The sequence below is a fragment of the Camelus bactrianus genome, chromosome 2 (assembly GCF_048773025.1).
Source record: "Camelus bactrianus isolate YW-2024 breed Bactrian camel chromosome 2, ASM4877302v1, whole genome shotgun sequence".
NCBI classification, from domain to species: domain Eukaryota; kingdom Metazoa; phylum Chordata; class Mammalia; order Artiodactyla; family Camelidae; genus Camelus; species Camelus bactrianus.
Window position 1 is genome coordinate 114,342,319 of NC_133540.1, and position 19,251 is coordinate 114,361,569.

General features: G+C 35.2%; 1 protein-coding gene across 12 annotated transcripts in view; it reads right to left on the reverse strand.

Moving 5' to 3' along the window:
* The window catches only part of PCDH7 (protocadherin 7), a 387,317-nt gene that overhangs the window by 213,124 nt on the left and 154,942 nt on the right, over nt 1-19,251 (reverse strand). The window lies entirely within an intron of this gene.

The window sequence follows — 19,251 nt, forward strand, 5'->3', positions numbered from 1 at the left end:
TCATGGAGCAGGACATGGCTGTATTATAAGGAGCCCTGCTTTGGCTTTTTATTTTTAAAGAGGAGTTATCTCAGACTGTGAGATCTTTCCTCGCAAATGAACAGGAACTTGATTAATCTGCAAACATTTTCAACCGGTGTCAGTGGCAACTGAACAAACATATCTAGGATTCCATAGGGAATTAGCTGGACTGTGTCTGGCAGAATCTTCAAACAAACCTTAATGAGGTCTTTTAACTTTTTAAGGGCATATTCCTTTGCTAACGTTTCAAGATTCTTCCGTACTTCAAACTGCCTTTCTTTCTTTCAAGTCAATAGCAGATGAAAGGGGAGTAAAAAAGAAACATGTTGAGACATTTGTATTAGTTAATTAAAACTCATTTGGGGAAGGAGAAGTTAAATAACTGTATTTATTTCTTTTGACTTACATGCAATTACAAAATGTCATTAATTTTGACAGTACTGTGTATGTTTGTCCTGAAAAAAGCCAAGAATGCAGGTTATACTTTATTGTTCTTAGCCCACTAGGTCACAAACTATTTAACACTGCAGAAGAATAACGACCAGAGTATTAAAACAGAAGCCACTATGTGCCGGGGAAGTGCTATTCATTTTACTGGTGTCACTTCTCGCGTACGGATCATGTTAATATTTCGATTTTAAAATGAGAAAAAAATAAATTTAATATTCAAACTACTGCAAGAACTAATCTAGCCTGAAAATACAAACTGGTTTCCTATTTTTTTTTTCTCTAATGAAAATATCAGAAAACAGAATAGCCCAAACCTAAAACTCTTAGTAAATGTAGGCAAACATCGTTTTCTTCTGAAAAACTCCTAAAAAGATAGTGTGCTCTAAAACATGAAGCGTGGGTCCTCAGTATTGTGCACACATCGTTTGATCTATGTTTTGCTCTTTTTTGCTGGCTTCTATTAAACCTAGTCAAGGATTTGGCAAACTTTTTGATAAAGGGCCCGAAAGTGAATCTTTCAGGCCTTATAGGTCAGAGGTCTCTTTTTTCTCTGTCACCCCTACTTATTCTGACATTGTCTTGAAAAATAACCCACTGAAGATGCATAAATGAATGACAAGAGCTAAGTCCCAATAACACTTTATTTATGGAAATGGGAATTTCAATTTCATGTAACTTTCCCAATTCATAAAATGCTGTTTAAAAATTATTTTCAACCATAATAAAATGTAAAAACTCAAATGTAAAAAATACAACTTTTCTGTTGTGTTAACATTTTTTAAAATGAAAAGAGTTCTCAACTAGTGTATAAAGTCCTCTCAAACAGTGTGTATCCATTATACTTCTGTTTCAGTAACAGTGCATTGAACATAGTTTAGATTCAATTGTCATTTATTATCATGGTTTACTATTTCTTGTTCTTTTTGGAAATAACTCTGACCTGAGGGATCAGGAGACCTGGAGTCCAGTACTTGCTCTGATACTAAGAGTAAAATCTGGGGGAAAGATTAATCTTTCAGCTTTAGCATTTCAACTTTAAAATAAAGTAGTTATAACAGATGGTATTTAATATCCTTTACATTCCTTAATTACCTGAAACTTTTAGAAGATAGGTTTGTTGAATCAGTGAATACATGATTGAAATCAATGATTTTAAAAGTAGACTCTGCTCATCCATTAAGAAATTCCTTTGTGCACTGCATGGTCTTGAAAATATTAGTGCAACTTGGAATGCATTTACTCATGAAATGAAAACCATGAACAAAAATACACATAATAACCAAACATTTTAGTCAATTACCTCAATGAAAAGCTACAAAGACGGCTTTAACATCTTTGTAAAAGACATTTGTGAAAAAGCAAAGACATTCTCTGGAATGTCAGCTCCACGGAACATGTTCTTCCCTAGCCTGTGAAACCACCTCTTCTGTGATTTCTTCTTTGACTCAACCACATAAAAATGTTCAGCTGCATTCCTACTGTGCGCTAGAGGCTGTAAGGTCTCATTCATCTCTTAAATGCATGATTCCAATAGCAGAGGTTAGTAAAGTTGGTATGAAATTGAGTGGTGAAAGCAAACTGGGCCACTGACTGGATTTCACCTCCCATTTCCTTTTGAGACCCTACATATTCCCTTGTAAGCTTCTATGTTTACGGGCACAGAGAAACAGGAAGGCAGAGGGAGGCCTAGTTAGGAAAAGAGAATATTGACAGGCAACTAATGAGAAAAATACTATCTTTGCAATGACATTCAATCCAGCAAAGACTTATTAAACACTTGCTTTGTGCCTACCACTGTGCCAAAAAGTCAACATGCTGCAAATTGAGAGATTAAGCTTGGTTGGGCAAGTGTAGATTAATCGTACAAAAGCACTCAGAGAATACAAGCAAAGGTTTCTTTTTCTTTCCTTTTTGCTATTGTGATAATCATCAAAAGCTCAGTTCATAAGCCTCTTGGTTGCTTTGCATGACTACTCTACACACCCATGGAGTTCCAGAAGCAGCTGAATGAGGTCGATAAACCTCTGCCTTAAACTACACAGTTGGAGTCAGTCTGCAGCGGTTCAAGGGAGCAATGCAGAACTCCAAGCAGAACTGCAAAAGAGCTGCCCAGGTTTCCAACCACTAAAACACTAAAAATGAACAAATAAACAACCACAAGGACAAAAAATCGCCTTTAAACAGCTACCTCCTAAAATACGGGGAAGCTGAGAAGCAAGCCCGCCTCACAGGCACCTGAATCAGCCCTCCACACTGAAAGGAATGAAAATGAAACTTGCGTTCTAGGATCCACTCAAACAGATGCTTCACATTTTTCTCTTTTTTTTTTTTTTCTTTTCTATCCTAGGCATTTCACCCAAACTGCACCTGGTAAAATCTGTTTGGGAAACTATATACGTTGAAAAACATTGGGTTTTCATATTCTACGGAATGAAGGACTGTGTCCTTAAGTAGCTTTTCTTGGTCTGGATGGAATCAGGATACACAAATGGAATAAGGCTCTGAAGTGTTCAGCTCAAGATTTAGTTCTTAAATTGAGTTGAAACCTAACTAACTCAACCCAGAATCTTCTGCTACCCAGGTAAACCCACTTCTCCTCTGCCATCCCTGCCACTTACTTGTTTCATCTATTTGTCAAAAAAGAACAGCTACCAGTGTCCCTAAGGAAGAATATATTCTTTGTCCCGTGTATGCTCATTTTCATTTCTTAATACAAGTCAAATGACTCCAGGAAAATCAGTGACAGTGGGTTTGGAAGGCAGAAAAGTGGACCCCAATCATGTCCACGTCCTAATCCCTGGAACCTATGAATAGGGGACCTTACATGCAAAGGGGAGTTTAAGACTGCAGATAGAATTAAGATTGCTAATCAATGGACCTTACAATACAGAAATTACTTTGGATTATCTGGGTGAGCCCAAGGTAATCACAGGGCTCTTAAAAGGAGACAGGGAATGCAGAAAAGGAGGTCAGCATAACGCAATGTGAGAAGATCTAAACTCACCTTCCTGAGCTTTGAAGAAAGAGGAAGTGGCCACATGCCAAGGAAAGGTGGTGGCCTCTAGACACTATTAAAGGTAAGGAAGAGAGTAGATTTTCTTCTAGAGCCTCCAGCATTAATATTACCTTACCAACCCCTTGCTTTTAGCCCAGGGAAACCCATTTTGGATTTTTGACATCAAAAATTATAAGTTAAAAAATCAGCGTAGTTTTAAAGCATTAAATTCTTGGCAATTTGTGACAGCAGCAAGAGGAAATGCATCCAGTGGGACATGGAGCACCTGAGACATGATGGGGAGAAAAGAGAAGTAAAGCAGTTGGGCCCAGGCTTCCCACTTATGGCAGAGGTTAAAGTCATCACTCAGATGTAAATTGATTTTCCATTCCTGAATCACCCCACCAGTAGGGCATTGAGAACCAGCATGGAATTCTAATAACTAGACTGATTTCATAACACACTCAAATACATTGTTTTATATTTTATGTTGAAAGTGTTTAGTAAGTGTCAAAATGTTAAAATAATCTTTAAAATCTATTTTCACATTTATTTTTCTCTTAATACAGTGAAAGAACCAATATCAAGCATAACAAAATCAAGTGGACCTGGTCTCTGTCGACTCATCCATGTGGGGAAATCCACTTCAAATTTATATTTCGATCAGATAACTATGTTGTATTTGGGGAAACCCCTGGACTTTCAAATCTGGAAACCAGAATTTATTTTTCTGACAGCAAAGAGAAGTTGAACAAGCTTGGGCCACTGACTTAATTCTTCCGAGCCAGGTTTCAACTTTTGTAAATATAAATGCTGATTTCTCCATTTTAAAAAATGCAATGAAAATCCAATTTGATCTTGTAAGTGAAACAGATTTTACATTGTAGAGTGTTCTATAAATGATAATGGTGAATTGAACTCAAAATTGTGTCTACAAGGCCGAAGATTTAGAGAGCTGATACAGGCACTAAAAGAAATTCCATGAACTTGGAAGAAATGAATCCGTCCCACCAGGCTAACATAAAAAAAAGATAATGAATGTCTTGATTTTCAAGAATAGCCTCATCTACACTAGAGAGAGTTAATAAATCCTAATTGGTGCCTAATTGGAGTTACCATATTTGTAGATATTGCCTCATATCTGCTACTTTCTTTCTTATTTCTTCTTTGTTTTATACTTGTGCATTGAAGACACTTTCTAGGAGGATGAATTCTTTGTATAAAAACTTGAGACGTTCAGAAGAAAGGAGGAAAATAAATTCGCCAAATAAATAATAAGTAAGCATGCTGGCATTTCACGACTCTTTAGGGAAATGAAGATACTCACAACTTGACCCTTATGTGAGGACTCAAATGTGATTCTTGTGCAGTAGGGCAGGTAGTCAGAAACTGACTGGAGGTTAATTTTCAGCCATAATTTGAAAGTGTAACTAATATTACCCAATATTTGCCATATATCATTTCGATATTAAATGCCACAAGAGCAACTTATTTAAATCACCACCTCCTTGAGAAAAATGGTTGCATTCTTAAGCTTATAGAAAAGAGACATTTTTAAGTATGAGGGAAAAAACAAGTCCATAAGGCAATTACATCATATTTTAGTAGTAGTACTACTTCTACTGGGCTTTCCAAGCCTGTTTACATTTCATATTTATAAGATACATGGGGAACCATATCTAAAATAAAATACTTTTATTCTTTCTTTTTTTTTTATCTTATGACCTTTTTCAAGTTTCTGATTCTTTTTCACACAACTTTATATACATTGATATTTTGTACACATTGCTTCACTGATATCTTAACATTCACTTTAGAAGCGCTAAAATGATAACACTTTGAGTACCCATGATTTGTGAAACTCATTATAGCTTATTAAAGTTTTTGAATCACCAGTGCTCCTGCCCCTTGGATCTCATTATACACATTTTTTGTATTAAGAAATAAAATTAATAATAAACCATGCAATTAAGTCAACTCATATTCTGGAGGAAACAAGACAGTCATGGGAAGCCTTTTTTTTAATGTTTAACTTCAGTTTTTTTTTTAATGACAACTGCTTATGATGGCAGATTGTGAATAACTAGAGATGGCATGTATTACCTTCATCTCGTTTGACAGGGAACCCTGAAGCAAAACAGAGATACTTTGCTGAGCGAGAAACTCACATATTGCAACTGATCAATGGAAAGAGAAACCTTTCTAGGGGGCAATCAGTATTTGGTAGCAGACATTTCCCAGAACACACTGGAAGAAGGCAAAGCCTCCTTAATGATATAGCTGATAAAATGTCTGTACTTGAACCCATAGTGATATTCCCTAACACTCATTGATTGCTTATCACGTGTCCATTCAAAACTTATTTAATTTTCACAATAGCACTATGGGGTAGGTGCTGAAACCAATATCCATGGAGGTCACTTGCCCAGAGTCACACAGTTGCTAAGTGATCCATGAGTTGGTTCTTAACTCAGTTATTACTCAAGTAGTAGCTTGGCCTTGATTGACCCCCGAGAAATTGATAAACAGACACTGACTTCTGCATAGATTCACAAGAACACTGGCTTAACTAACTCATATTCTTGCACAGATTACTTAAAAGTACAGGATGGTAGAACCTGGACTACACAAGAAAGCAAGGCCTGAGGAGAATAAAATCAATTATTTCAGCCACTTCTGATAAGAGTTCCTTAGGCTGAAAATTAGATACTCAGAGTTGACAAGACATATAGTTTACTTTTTACCATGTGGGGTTTAAGTAATTTTCTTAAAGTCTAATGAACCATCCTGCTTTGTTTTGCCCCGGTGAGCTGTGCAGCTTTGCTTGTGCATGTGAACTACCTTAAAGAATACTGACACTTGGACTACATCTCAAAATTATTTTGGGAGAGAGTTCAGCATTGAGGCCAGCAGGGTTGAAAATCCACTCTAATCATAAAATAAAATGGAAAATCATTCTAATTTCACTCTGCCTTGGCTGCCAGGAATCTCAGCCTTCAATCTCATCTATTTATAAGCCCAAGTAGGGCAGGTATATTTCCTCATTCTTCTCTCTATGTCGTTTTTGAGGTATTACTTCTATTTTAATGTCTCATTGTAAATTTGTTTTATCATAAATTACTCCAAACCCTTTTGGAAGCAGATGGCCTACATTTTTAAGATGATTACAGAAAAACTTAAAATGAGTGTTTCTTATCATTCACTTTATCTACTTTGGGAAAATAAATGACTTGGGTGTTATTTTCTAAAAGCTATAATACATTCTAGAGAAAGTAATTTGTAATTAAAATCAGCCATGCTTGGGGTTTTGTTCAAAAACAAGAAGACTAAGAGAGTTTTATTTATTCATTAGTATGGGGATGATCAACATGCCACTAAAAACACAAGCAAATTCATCTTCATGAAGTTATCTAATACTTGTCATAAGACATGCAGGACATATTACACTCCTCAATCAGCAATTAGTCTTATACGGCTAATGATAACTCTATTTTTCATCATTACAAATGTATATTGCTAGTCATCACTTTATTTCTATACAATAATTTACTAGGTCTTCCTTTAAGACTAGGACATCACCGGCAGCTTTATGAAGCATTTCTAAAACCATGTCTTTAGTTCCGCTTCCTCCTTTTGACATTTTTTATGCCATAATTTTTCACTTTCTTTTTCTCCCAAATTTCTCATGTCATTCTACTAACACATTGCATCACCCATCCAGGACACATTACCCTTGCTCTGTCCTGTGACCTCTGTGCTTCTATTTGTGACTACCCGTGGTATTCATATAATGACAACCAGAATGCATTGTCTTCTAGATGGTGCATTGCTCCCCTCAGATAACACAGTACCACTAATTAAAATACTTGGTGCCTTAAGAAAATCTTTCATGAGTGATGTAAATGTCAAAAATTTCATACTTAAGGATTATGAGACATTTGAAGAAGGAGATTAAAGTCCCAAATTCATAACTATTCCATCGATTCTTCTTTCAGCTAGAAAAAGGACTGGACTTAAAGTTGACACATAAACTTTCTCATTTCAGTAACAATTCAAAAATATTTCTTGGATCCCTACTTTGCTCACATGAGCTTTAATACTTACAAGCTCTAAGCTCTAAGGCAAGGTACTGAATTCCTGGAAGCCTCAGTTTCCTAATCTCTAACATGGGGGAAAACTGGGAGCACTTACAACACAGTATGACTATGAGATGTAAGTTACACAATCCAGTGAGTCCTAATCTCCAGTGTGCATGGCAATTATGTGAGGAATTGTTCAGTTCTCAAAAGCCCCCGGACCCCAAATTAAGAAAATCTGTTTAGGAAAAAAAAACAAACATGATTGTGATGCACACCAAACTTTGAGAATCTCTGATATAAACAGTGTAGAACTCTGAGCACATCATTTGTTTTATTAATGTTACAACTGTTACCTGTCTTATCATTATTCTAACACTGAGATCCTCCTTACAGTAGGCAATGAAGTGGCAGTCAGGCCCACCCATCATCAGGAAATTTAGTTACAGTAAAAACCAACACCAAGAATTGCAGCCATTCATTGCTCTCCTACCCCTACCCACAAACAAATGCATTTGGTGGAGAGTTGGTGAAAGATGGCAGAGTAATAGAGTCAGAGTCGAGTGGATTCTGTTCTAGAAAGGGTCCAGGGAAAGTAAGGATACATTTTGAAAGATGGAGGCAACAGAAGAGGCAAATCCAAAAAAGGGACATAATGGGAATGACCAGATGACTCAGCCTCGTCCTGGCTGGTATGCCACTGCTTCCCACTGGCTAAAAGACCTAACAGGACGCAGCAGCAGACGAGGGAGCTCCTACCTCACACGGGGCAGCTCAGATGGGATTGGCCTTACTGGAGGGACCTACATCTTGTAAGATAGCTTTAAGGAGCTGGAGATAATAAAGGCATGGAAAATTAGGGAAGGAGGGATTATTTAAACAGAAAGAACAAAAATTGACATGTACGCAAAGTACGTGAGTTTGGAAAGTCAAAGTAAGGGCAATTTTTATCCTTTAATTCTGGAATACTGAAATACTACAAGGGCCTTTTTTTAGAAAAGTAAGTTTATCTATTTTCAAAGCGGAGGGGATAGGAATATCTTAGAGTTTGCATTGTTCTAAATAGTCATTCTCTAAATCTATAGTGTAAGAGAATTCTCAGTAGTGGCTTTCAAAGTTGTTTTTTTAAATCACTACGAACAGTAGGAAATCAATGTTGCATTCCTATCCTGTATGTACAAGTATATACACACACACACACACACACACACACACGACAAAGGGAAGCTTGACAAAACAACATTTTTCTTTACTGTATGCAGTATAACTTGATATATATTACATATTTTAACCATATTCCATCTCATTTTATTCTCCTCATTAATTAAAAAAAATGCTTGTTAAGACTCACTAAATTGATTTTATGCCCCATTACTGGGTCTTAATTACAGTGTGAGAAAAAATGGCATTTGTTAAAAATGGATATTTCAACTCCACCTTTACCGCAAGATATGTATTTAATTGCTCTGGGGGTAAGAGTCAGGAATGTGCACTTTACAAAGGCCTTAGGTGATTCCGGTTTCTTAAAAACTGAATTATGGAGTTAAAAACGGCAGCCGCATAGAGTTGATCTCACCTTCCCCTCATACCTCCTACCTTCCTGCTCCTTTCCGTTTCTCTACTATAAACCAGAACTGAATTTGACATTAGACTGGACTCAGTCCATGCCTGGCACCACATTTAACAGATGGATAAACTGAGGCCCTAGAGGGTGAGTGCCAGACAAATTCACAGCCCCCTTCAGATTTTCCTGGATTTTAAATTCCTTCAGGTTTTGCATGGATCTCAGAGTTCAATTCAATAAGAACAAAACCCAAAAAACAAAAACAAAAATAAAAAAACACAAAAAACTCTACAGATGCAATTTATGGTTTACATGATGCAGAGTTTTTTGCCCCCTGAGGCTACTTTTATGCTAAGAAAATAGGCACATATTAAACCAGTTTGACTGAACTCTGCTTTTAACACGTATTTATCTTATTGAAAATTGGAAAACTTAGCTTCTCAGTTTTCTTATTAGAGTTCAACTACAGATGTACCTTTTTGGGAAAAGAGGACATTTCTAATGTACTCTGGAGTTGCATGAGTAAAGAGGGCCATTACAGGACTGAGAGCTGATTTTACCAAGTTGTAAAGATATTTCCTATTATTGCCTAAGAAGCATATATATTGTATTAATTGGCTAAAATTCAAAATGATTCCTCAATAAAACCAGAAGCAATTTTGCTACCATTCCCATGGTAGCAAAATTAAAAGTAAAAAAAAAAAAAAAAAATTTAATTTGTGTGCAGCATTGACATATATGACTGTTTCAGAGGAATAAACAATTATGTGTTTTAATTAGCTTTGCCTGATGATATTTACTCTCTATCATCAAAAGCAAAATGATGAACTCACACAGCTTCTGTCAAAGAATTTAGGAATCACAGAAGCTTACCCCTCTTTTAAAAGTCTATAATCGATAGAAATATTCCTAACTAATATCCACATCAAATACCTTTGTATGATCTTATTAAAACATTTATATTAATCAGTTATTTTACATTAATAGAGGAGATAACTATGTAGCTTAAGAAATATTTTCCATTTTTTAAAATAATCTTAAAAAAACTTCCAGAAATACTTTGGCATCGATATAGAAAATATGTCAAGTTAGTGAACCACTCACTCCTATGGTTTAGTGGGCTGTAATGTGAAATATTGTTGACTGAATAAAATAACAAGTAAGGGAATGGTTTTTAAATTTCATATCTTTAAGCCCTTTAGATATTTGCATTATCTCTTAAAAAGGAGATTCTGAGGCAATTTAGTGTTAAAAACAAGAGGACTGGCAGGAGGTAGGAGAACAAAGGGAAGCACTTGGCTAAAGTTTCCAGAGCATACCGATCTTCCTGCTCCTGCAAAGTGTAAACTGCAAATACTTTACATGTTTTTGCTTTAAAAAGTAAGCATATGAAGTCAGTATAATGACACGATTAGTTATTAGTACAAGATATAGTAAATATTTTGAAGAAATAAAACTTCATTTCAAACTTCTTTATCAAATTTTTCACTTCTTCATTAAAATTTTCCACACAATTAGTCTGAATTAGTGTGGTTTTACTGCACCTAATTTGTTAAATTAGTGTCTCAATCACTCATCATCTGTAAGACTAAAAGGAAAAAAAAAATTTTCTTTGCTCCAGTGATGAAGCTTGTACTATATATTCAAAGTATACAAAGTTCATATAGTTTGTTATTTTTATCATCGTGGTGGGTTAGAGCCTGAGTGGTGGGGAACATTTATAGAAACAAACCATTGAGAATCAGTTGGATTAGATTGGAAACCATTGGAATAGCTGTCCAGATCAACAAAGGCAATCAAGCTGCATTGGAATAAATAAATATTTCAACGGATAACATTTTATGTTTTGTTTAGTTGCCAACCTCACAGCAAAAATTTAGTGCCAGTTCAAATCCATATAACTAAATGGTAAATTAAATGCTCTCTAGACATACCAAATTTATAGTCCAAAATGCAAATATAACTGGATTTAGTCAGAAGTTGTTTATGATGTAGTGAAAGGGAGAAAAAAATGTCATTGGAATATTTAGAATTATGTCATGGAGTTCAGAAACAATGATCACTGCAACTCATTACTGCTTCTGTAGGGAAAATCATTCTTGTCTATAAGATTGTATGGAACCCTCTGAATACATTGACTCAGAGTTCTGTGTAGGATGCATTAGATGAAATGGGGAAAAAATCAAGCATCAATAGAGTTTTGAATTATTGATATGTTCATTGCACAAAGCAGACAGCGCTGTTGCCTGCGTCGCTCCATGCGCTCAGTGTTGCTCTGAATGGGTTTACTGTCATTTAGGTACATTTGTCACATAAATTGAGTCTGAGTAAGTTGACAAAGCCAGTCCTTAGAGCAACTGGCATCGGTGTTCTTCTTTTTTTGAGGGGAGGGGTGTATTTTCCATCACCTTGGATGGTCTGCAAGTAGCAAAGTAGGAAATGACTTTCTCAAGCTTTTACCACTGTTTATCTGAAAAAAGAAGTGTTCTCTCTCTTCTTGGGAGCAAAATAAATAAGGGAAAATAGCATTCATGGTGAGAGAGCAGGTGAGAGAAGGGTAAGATAGACACTCCTGTGAGAAACAGCTATACTCTGTCCCACATTAGAATATATCACATGTTCCTGTACCCAAACTATTTATAAGGTGTTTATTTTTTAAACATCACTTGCACTTTCTGGTAACTTTACATAAGATACATAAGTACATCTATTGCTTTACATAGCTGAGATCATAGGTCACGGGTATTATAGATCAATGCACAAGGAGGTATGTTAAAATGCTCAAGCATACACAGATTATGCACTGCATGTTTTCCTAAATAGACTGCAAGATTCTCTAAGATACTAGATTTTGTCTTCTTTTGTATCCTCCACAGCTATTGGCACAAAGTTGGTCCTTGTTATTTTTGCTGAAATTGTCATGTTCACATTGAAAATATAACTGTTTAAATTTAAAAATATATATTGATTTAAAATTCTATAAAGAGAGAAGCTATATATATTCTCCTGGTATAAAAAGATGAAACTGATGCATGACATAATACTATAACAAAAATAAAATAACAATATAATAAAAATAAGTATAATTTATTTAGCACCTACCAACTTGCTAAATATAATGCTAGATGTTTTACATATGTTGCTTCATTTACTTCTCACAAGAACCATATGGCATATGAGTTATTACCTCCACTTTATAGAGAACGAATCTGAGTTTCAGAGAGGTGAACAACCTTCCAACACTCAAACAGAAAGGGGCAGAGCCACAATGTAAAGCCAGGGTCTGGATCATTCTACTCTTGGAGTTGTTTTTTCATCTAGTAGTAACTGTGTGATCCATATTAAAACATCTGTATTTTTTCATCAAATATTTCTGGTGACCAATGCTTATGTTAGCAAGATCATATATTCACATTAAACAATGAAGTTGTGACTTCAAAATCTTCACACCACACACAAAAAATAAACTCAAAATGGATTAAAGACCTAAATGTAAAATGGGAAATGACACAATTCCTAGAATAACTCTTTGACATAAATCATAGCAGTACTTTTTGGATCTATCTCCTAAGGCAAAGGAAATAGACAAAAGGGAAAAAGAAACAAATGGGACCTAATTAAACTTAAAAGCTTCTGCAAGCAAAGGACCATCAACAAAATGAAAAGACAACCTACAGAATCAGAGAAAATATTTGCAAATGATATGACCAATAAGGAGTTAATATCCAGAATATATAAACAGTTCATACAACTAATACCAAAAAAATCAAACAACCCAATTTAAAAATGGGCAGAAGACCTGAACAGACATTTTTCCAAAAAAGATACACAGCTGGCAAACAGGCACAAGGAAAGATTCTCAACATAGCTAATCATCAGATAAATGCAAATCAAAACCACAATGAGATATCACCTGACACCTGTCAGAATGGCTATAATCAAAAAGTCTATAAATAACAATATTGACAAGGATGTGGGGAAAAGGGAATCCTAATACACTGTTGGTAGGAATGTAAATTGGTGTAGCCATTGTGGAAAACAGTATGGAGGTCCCTCAAAAAACTAAAATAGAACTACCATATGACCCAGCAATTCTACTCCTGGGTATATATATCTGAAGAAAAAGAAAACACTATTTCGAAAAGATACATGAACCCCAGTGCTCACAACAGCATTATTTACAATAGCCAAGAAATGAAAGCAACCTAAGCGTCCATCAGTAGGTGAACAGAATACTACTGGAATACACACACAAGAATACTACTCAGCTATTAAAAATGAAATATTGGCATTGGCAACAACATGGATGGACCTGGACAGTATTATGCTTAGTGAAATAAGTCAAACAGAGAAAGACGAATACTGTATGTTATCACTATATGTGGAATCTAAAAACATAAAACAAATGAAGGAATATAACAAAACAGAAACAGACTCACAGATATAGAGAACAACTCTGGTTACCAGTGTGGAAGGGGAAGGAGGGATGGGCAAGATAGGGGTAGGGGATTAAGAGGTACAAACTACTATGTATAAAATACATGAACTACAGGGATGTATTGTGCAGCACAGGGAATATGGTCAGTGTTTTATAATAACTTTGAATGGAATGTAATCTATAAAAATATTGAACCACCATGTTGCAGACCTGAAACTAATATTGTAAATCAACTATACTTCAATAATATGTATGTATACACATGTATATATACAGAATCTTCTTTTCCAAAGGTAACTGGTCTCTAGACCATGGCCTTGGCCTCATCAGTTCTGCACTCTGATCGACTGGCCTTCTCTGGGAAGCTAAATTTCCAGCAAGACGGATAAGCATCATTTACTAGTGCAAACTTTTGCCATAGACACTGAAAATGTCCTCTCCTAGCAACTCCTCATTTGATAGGACTTTAATCTAGCAGAGTTTCTCTTTGGGATAAGTGTTCACTCTAGGGTGCTGTTGTCTGGTTTGATGGCAATGCAAGCCTGACTAAACTGGGGGCCAAGCAAACCTGAAGCATCTGAGGTCCTGGAGATGACTCTTTAGAATGAGGCTCATTTTTCTCACAGGAGTAATTTCTTTAAAACAAAATAAAATAGCCCAGGCAGTTAATGTCATTATCAAGACTGAAAGATTCTATATTCAGTTCTCCCAGGAAGCACACAGGTATCTGCCTAGTACCCTGCACTGTCCCCTAGAGGAGTATGCCTGGCTTTAGCCTTTAGTGGCCTCCTTCTACCATATTTATTACACAAATGCTTAATTGCAATAACTTAAACTTACCACTCCCTAGACACTCGGTCTAGTCTATTCAGCCATGGTGATAATGAGCAGGTATGTGTAAGCAGCAGAGTCCATTTTTCATACAGAAGGCATTTGGTCTTCCAATGAGAAATAATATTTTAAGGAGGAATTAGTGGAATAAATAGTACAATTTGTTGCAAATGAAATTCACCTCTGGTTTAATCCACAAGTGGCATTGTAGTTTCTGAGAATATGATGACAGGTTTCTATGCCATATACTTATATTCAACTAGATGAGCCTTATCACCAGGAGATGAACCTTCCAGATCACATGTACAGCAGTCACATTTCTCCATGGCTATTAGCTCACATATCTGCAAGCCTGAATGTGTGCTAAACTGCTGACTTTGAATCCAAAAGTGGAAATAGCCATAAGCAAATCAAGAAACAGGAAGACAGATGTTCCTACCTCCACTGCAGTGCGCTGAATACTGATATTTGGTGGTACTTTGAAATTTAAGTGTTATTCAAAAGGAATGCCAATTCACACATATTTAATTTAAGTTAGATCTTTTACGTAAATTAAGTTACCATGCACATTGAAAAACAATGAAAATGGAAGCTTGGAAAATTTTAGATTACTGAAAATAGTATCATGTTAATAGACAAATTATTTTCTGCTTCTTTTGTCATGAAAAGCAATGTATTTGAAATTTACAATTTTAAGATTATATAGCATGTGACACAAAACGTTAAGAGTAAAACGGAAAGTAGTTTCTTATGAAAAACATAAAAATTTCTTAAGAAAAATGACTCCACAATATTCATATAACATATTAAGCAGTAATAATCGCGCCTCAATAGACTAATCAGACTTGACGAGGATGCAGCCACTGTATGCGTAGAGGGATTAGTTGCAGAAAGAATCGTGGCCTTTTTGTGGCAAGAGGAAGTGGTCTAGGTAACCAAGGATGACAGATCAGTGGGAGGGGTCAGTAACAGTATTTAATTGGCAATTGTCCAGTTTCCTAATCTCTGAGAAGGCTCATCAGATATATTTCCATTTGGGGAAGTAGAATACAATAATATATACATAAATACATAAGTCCTTTGCTTTTTTATATTCTACATGCATTATAGTCAATATAGAAGAGAAAATTCATATACATGACATATTAGGATGTGATTATTCATCTCACATCTTCATTTACCAATCATTCACTATTTAAATCCATTAGAGAAAAGGCAACTGGTCTACTTAACATATATGATTTTCACACCCCTCTGCCGTACACTTTATTATACAAAAAGGCTCCACTTTACAATTCTGTTTAGAGTGACTATTTTTCTCTGTTAGCATTGTTTGACTCAGTTTCTAGTTAACTGTAAAATATTCCAGTAAGTTTTAGTTTAAGTAAGTTTTAATTTGGGAATAACTTCTGAATTTTCTTCCCTTTTCACATAGTTTGCAGTTTAAGAAGTCTATCTTTCCACATATTTTGTAACCAACAGATAATAACTTCTATCAATTTTCTTTCATATCTAATAAAAATTTTTTGAGGTAAAACCGTATAAAAACCTATTAATGTATTTAACATTCGTACTTTTTATTTATTATTTATTTATTTTTATTAAAGTATAGTTGATTTACAACATTCACATTTTTGACAGATTATCTCTCTTTTCCTATATATTCTATGTGAAATGCAAGTAAGTTCATGTAAATTAAAGTGAAAAATGACAACATCATTGTAGTGTTTTCTGAAGTAATTTATATACTAGAAACTCTAGGAAGTGCAATTTAACTATCAACAGAATAAAACGGCCAACTGACAACTGGGGGAAAAAACCAAAAACACATACAATCAGCTAGTTGGTTGCAACATGTAGTTAAGTATGAGTCCTGTATTAATCAATAAGTGACCTTTGGTCATGTTTCCTCCTTCCCTAATGGAATTTGTTGTTGCTGCTATTGTTGTATTTAGCTAAAGTTAAAGAATAGTGGATTTGGATCAGACACAATAGTAAGTTTACTCACAGGGAGTAATCATTTCTTCATTAAGTGGAAGAGGAACTCTTTACAGATACCAAGATCCTAACCACATCTAACCCACATCTAACTTGGTATTCTAATTATATAAATTATTCCATTTATTTATACACAGGAAATGGCTCTCTGGGTTATGTCAAAATTAAGCTTAACATTTCTATGCTGCAATGCATGTTAAAAACCAAAACCTGAAATGACAGCAGCAGAATCGAGGTACCTTCCAGAGAAAAGCAACACTTTCAGTCCATTCAGCCTACTCCCATTCCTTGAGTGGTTCAAAATGGTTAATGTACTTCCAAAACACAATCAATGTATTCTCCTATCTCTGGTAAGACAGATACAATTGTTTACTGAATCATGAGATCAAACCAACTTAGAAACCCAATTCATTATTTTAGTGACTGAAGAGGGGTTAACAGATGATTCAAAATGACAGTTGGTAATTTTAGGACTCTCCCCTCATTTAAATAGGGCTGGAGAGATGATCTTTTTAAATATGCAGGCAGAGGGTGTACAAAATATTATCTCATATGACCACAGTGAGAGTTTTGATTTTTCATCAAGCATTTATTGAGCACCTACTGTGAGCCTGTGCCCAACCTTGGGGAACCTTCTGTCCATGTTGGTTTGGCATGACTAATAACAAGGAGACCCCACTTAACAGGGCTGCTACAATACATGTGAAGAAAACCTTGCCTGTTGAATGGTATCAGTTGCTTCACTTGGATGATATGATTAAAATGTCACTGCTATGAATTCGTACACTAGGTTTTAAATGTGCCCCTAGAAACAACAATTTAAGATTTTAAATATACCCTTAGAAATAACATGCTTTCCACAAGAAGGCTGGTACAACGCACCTCTACCTAAGTATCTCATGCATGCCATTTTTCCAAGAAATCTATCAGATTATTGATTCTATTTTCCCTCTGACCTTGAAAACTATTAAGATAAACTCGTGACTTGAACTCCATTAATGTGCATCAAAATAGATTAACTCTTTGAAAAGATTTTCAACTCTGCATGAGAACAAAGTTGTTCATATATTTAGGTGTAAATTTTCAAAATATCTGATTTTCAGCAGTTGATACTGACTACACAATGATCAACAAAAGTAACAAATGATGAAATCGAATGCAATTCCATCTTTTAGGAGACACATAAAACAAAGTGCACTACAAATCATGTCCTAGTCTAAGGTATTTATGGTGAGCATGCAATTACAGTGAAAGTATATTAAGTGTGGAGGACATTTTTTCTATCACCTCAGCTTCAGAATCTTTCAAATTAAATAAGTATGAATTGCATTAAATGAAAATCAGACACACTTGGCATACAAATTATAACCCTCTTTGACAGTGATCTTCATTTTCTCTGTTTAAAAGAAATCCCTAGAAACAGTGGTCAATGGCAAATTTTACTCGACAGTTCTTATTTCTGAAAGTCTGCTAACAATATCTTTTTAGTTTACAATTTAAATCACCACAAGGGAATGCTGCACATACCACATAGCAAAATCACATAATAACATTTTCTTTGATGTCTGTCCTGATGCCTAGGCTGAATTGATCACGATCTTTCCACGTTCAATGTGCACCTCTATTATTGCACTTATCCTATTTTTTGAAACTCTTTATGTATTTACCTGCCTACTAAAATTTTTCATTTAGTTAGGGCTGATTTTTGTCTCTGCTGCTGAGCACAAAGCAGATTTTCTGCATTTTCTTTGTATTGTAATATTGTGAAATTTATTATAATATTATTTTTCAAGTCTCATGCTATAGAGCATCACTATGAAAGTTCTCTTAAAAATTATGTTCTGTAGTCTAAGGTAAATTTGCTATAGGTTATAATTATTGCTTTTCCCTTTGCAAAGAGACCAGCAGTGAAATATATTGCTTTTATATATCACAAACCATATTTAATTTTATCACTCAGTTACTTTCAAACTACCCTAGAAATGTTTGATTAAGTGCCTCTACTTTTGAATTTATTAATTCAATCCAATTTAATGCCTAGAACTAAAGTAAATCTGTAGCATTCTCAAACTTGTTTGACTATGGATGCTTTCAAACGTATACAAAATTCAACAAAATAATGTAAGCAGTGCCCAGGCACGCACTGGCAGGTGCACTGGCAGGATGACAACAGTCATCCCCAGAGCAAAGTGCCCTAACCACGCTTCTGTCCACTTTCCTCCCTCCCCAAACACTAGGAAGTAAATCCCAGACACTGCTTCATTTCGTCCATATTTTAGTACTTATATCTATAAAACATGGACTATCTTAACCGAGCCACATCATCATCACTCTTAAATGATTAATACGAATTCCTTAATACCATCAATCATCCAGTGACTATTCACATGTCCAGTTGGTTCATACATGTAATGATTTGTTCTATGTTTTTAAAGTAGAATCTAAATAGCTTCATACATGATAACATGGCAATGAACTGCTGTATCTCTTAATCTATAGGCATTCTATCTCACTGTTTTTGTCTTGCCACCTATTTGTTGAAGAGGAAAGGAGATATTTGTTTATTTATTGGCTGCTGCATTATCTCAGCTTGGATTTTGCTGATTGCATTCTTGTGGTCAAGTTGAACATGTCCTTCCATCCCATGGAGATAGTTATATAGAGACTTATCAGATCCTGTGTTTTATAAGATGACTTCGCAGAAAGTGCCTATTTTCAATGTTTGAGTTTTAAAATTATGGTGGAGCCATTATTTAAATCCATTTAGAAAAGAAAAGGCTCACTGTTGCTTCCATTATGAAAATCAGATAAATGCCCCTTGAATATAAACTTATAAATTTCATTGAATTCAAGCTAATTTACCTACATGGTCTGGCAT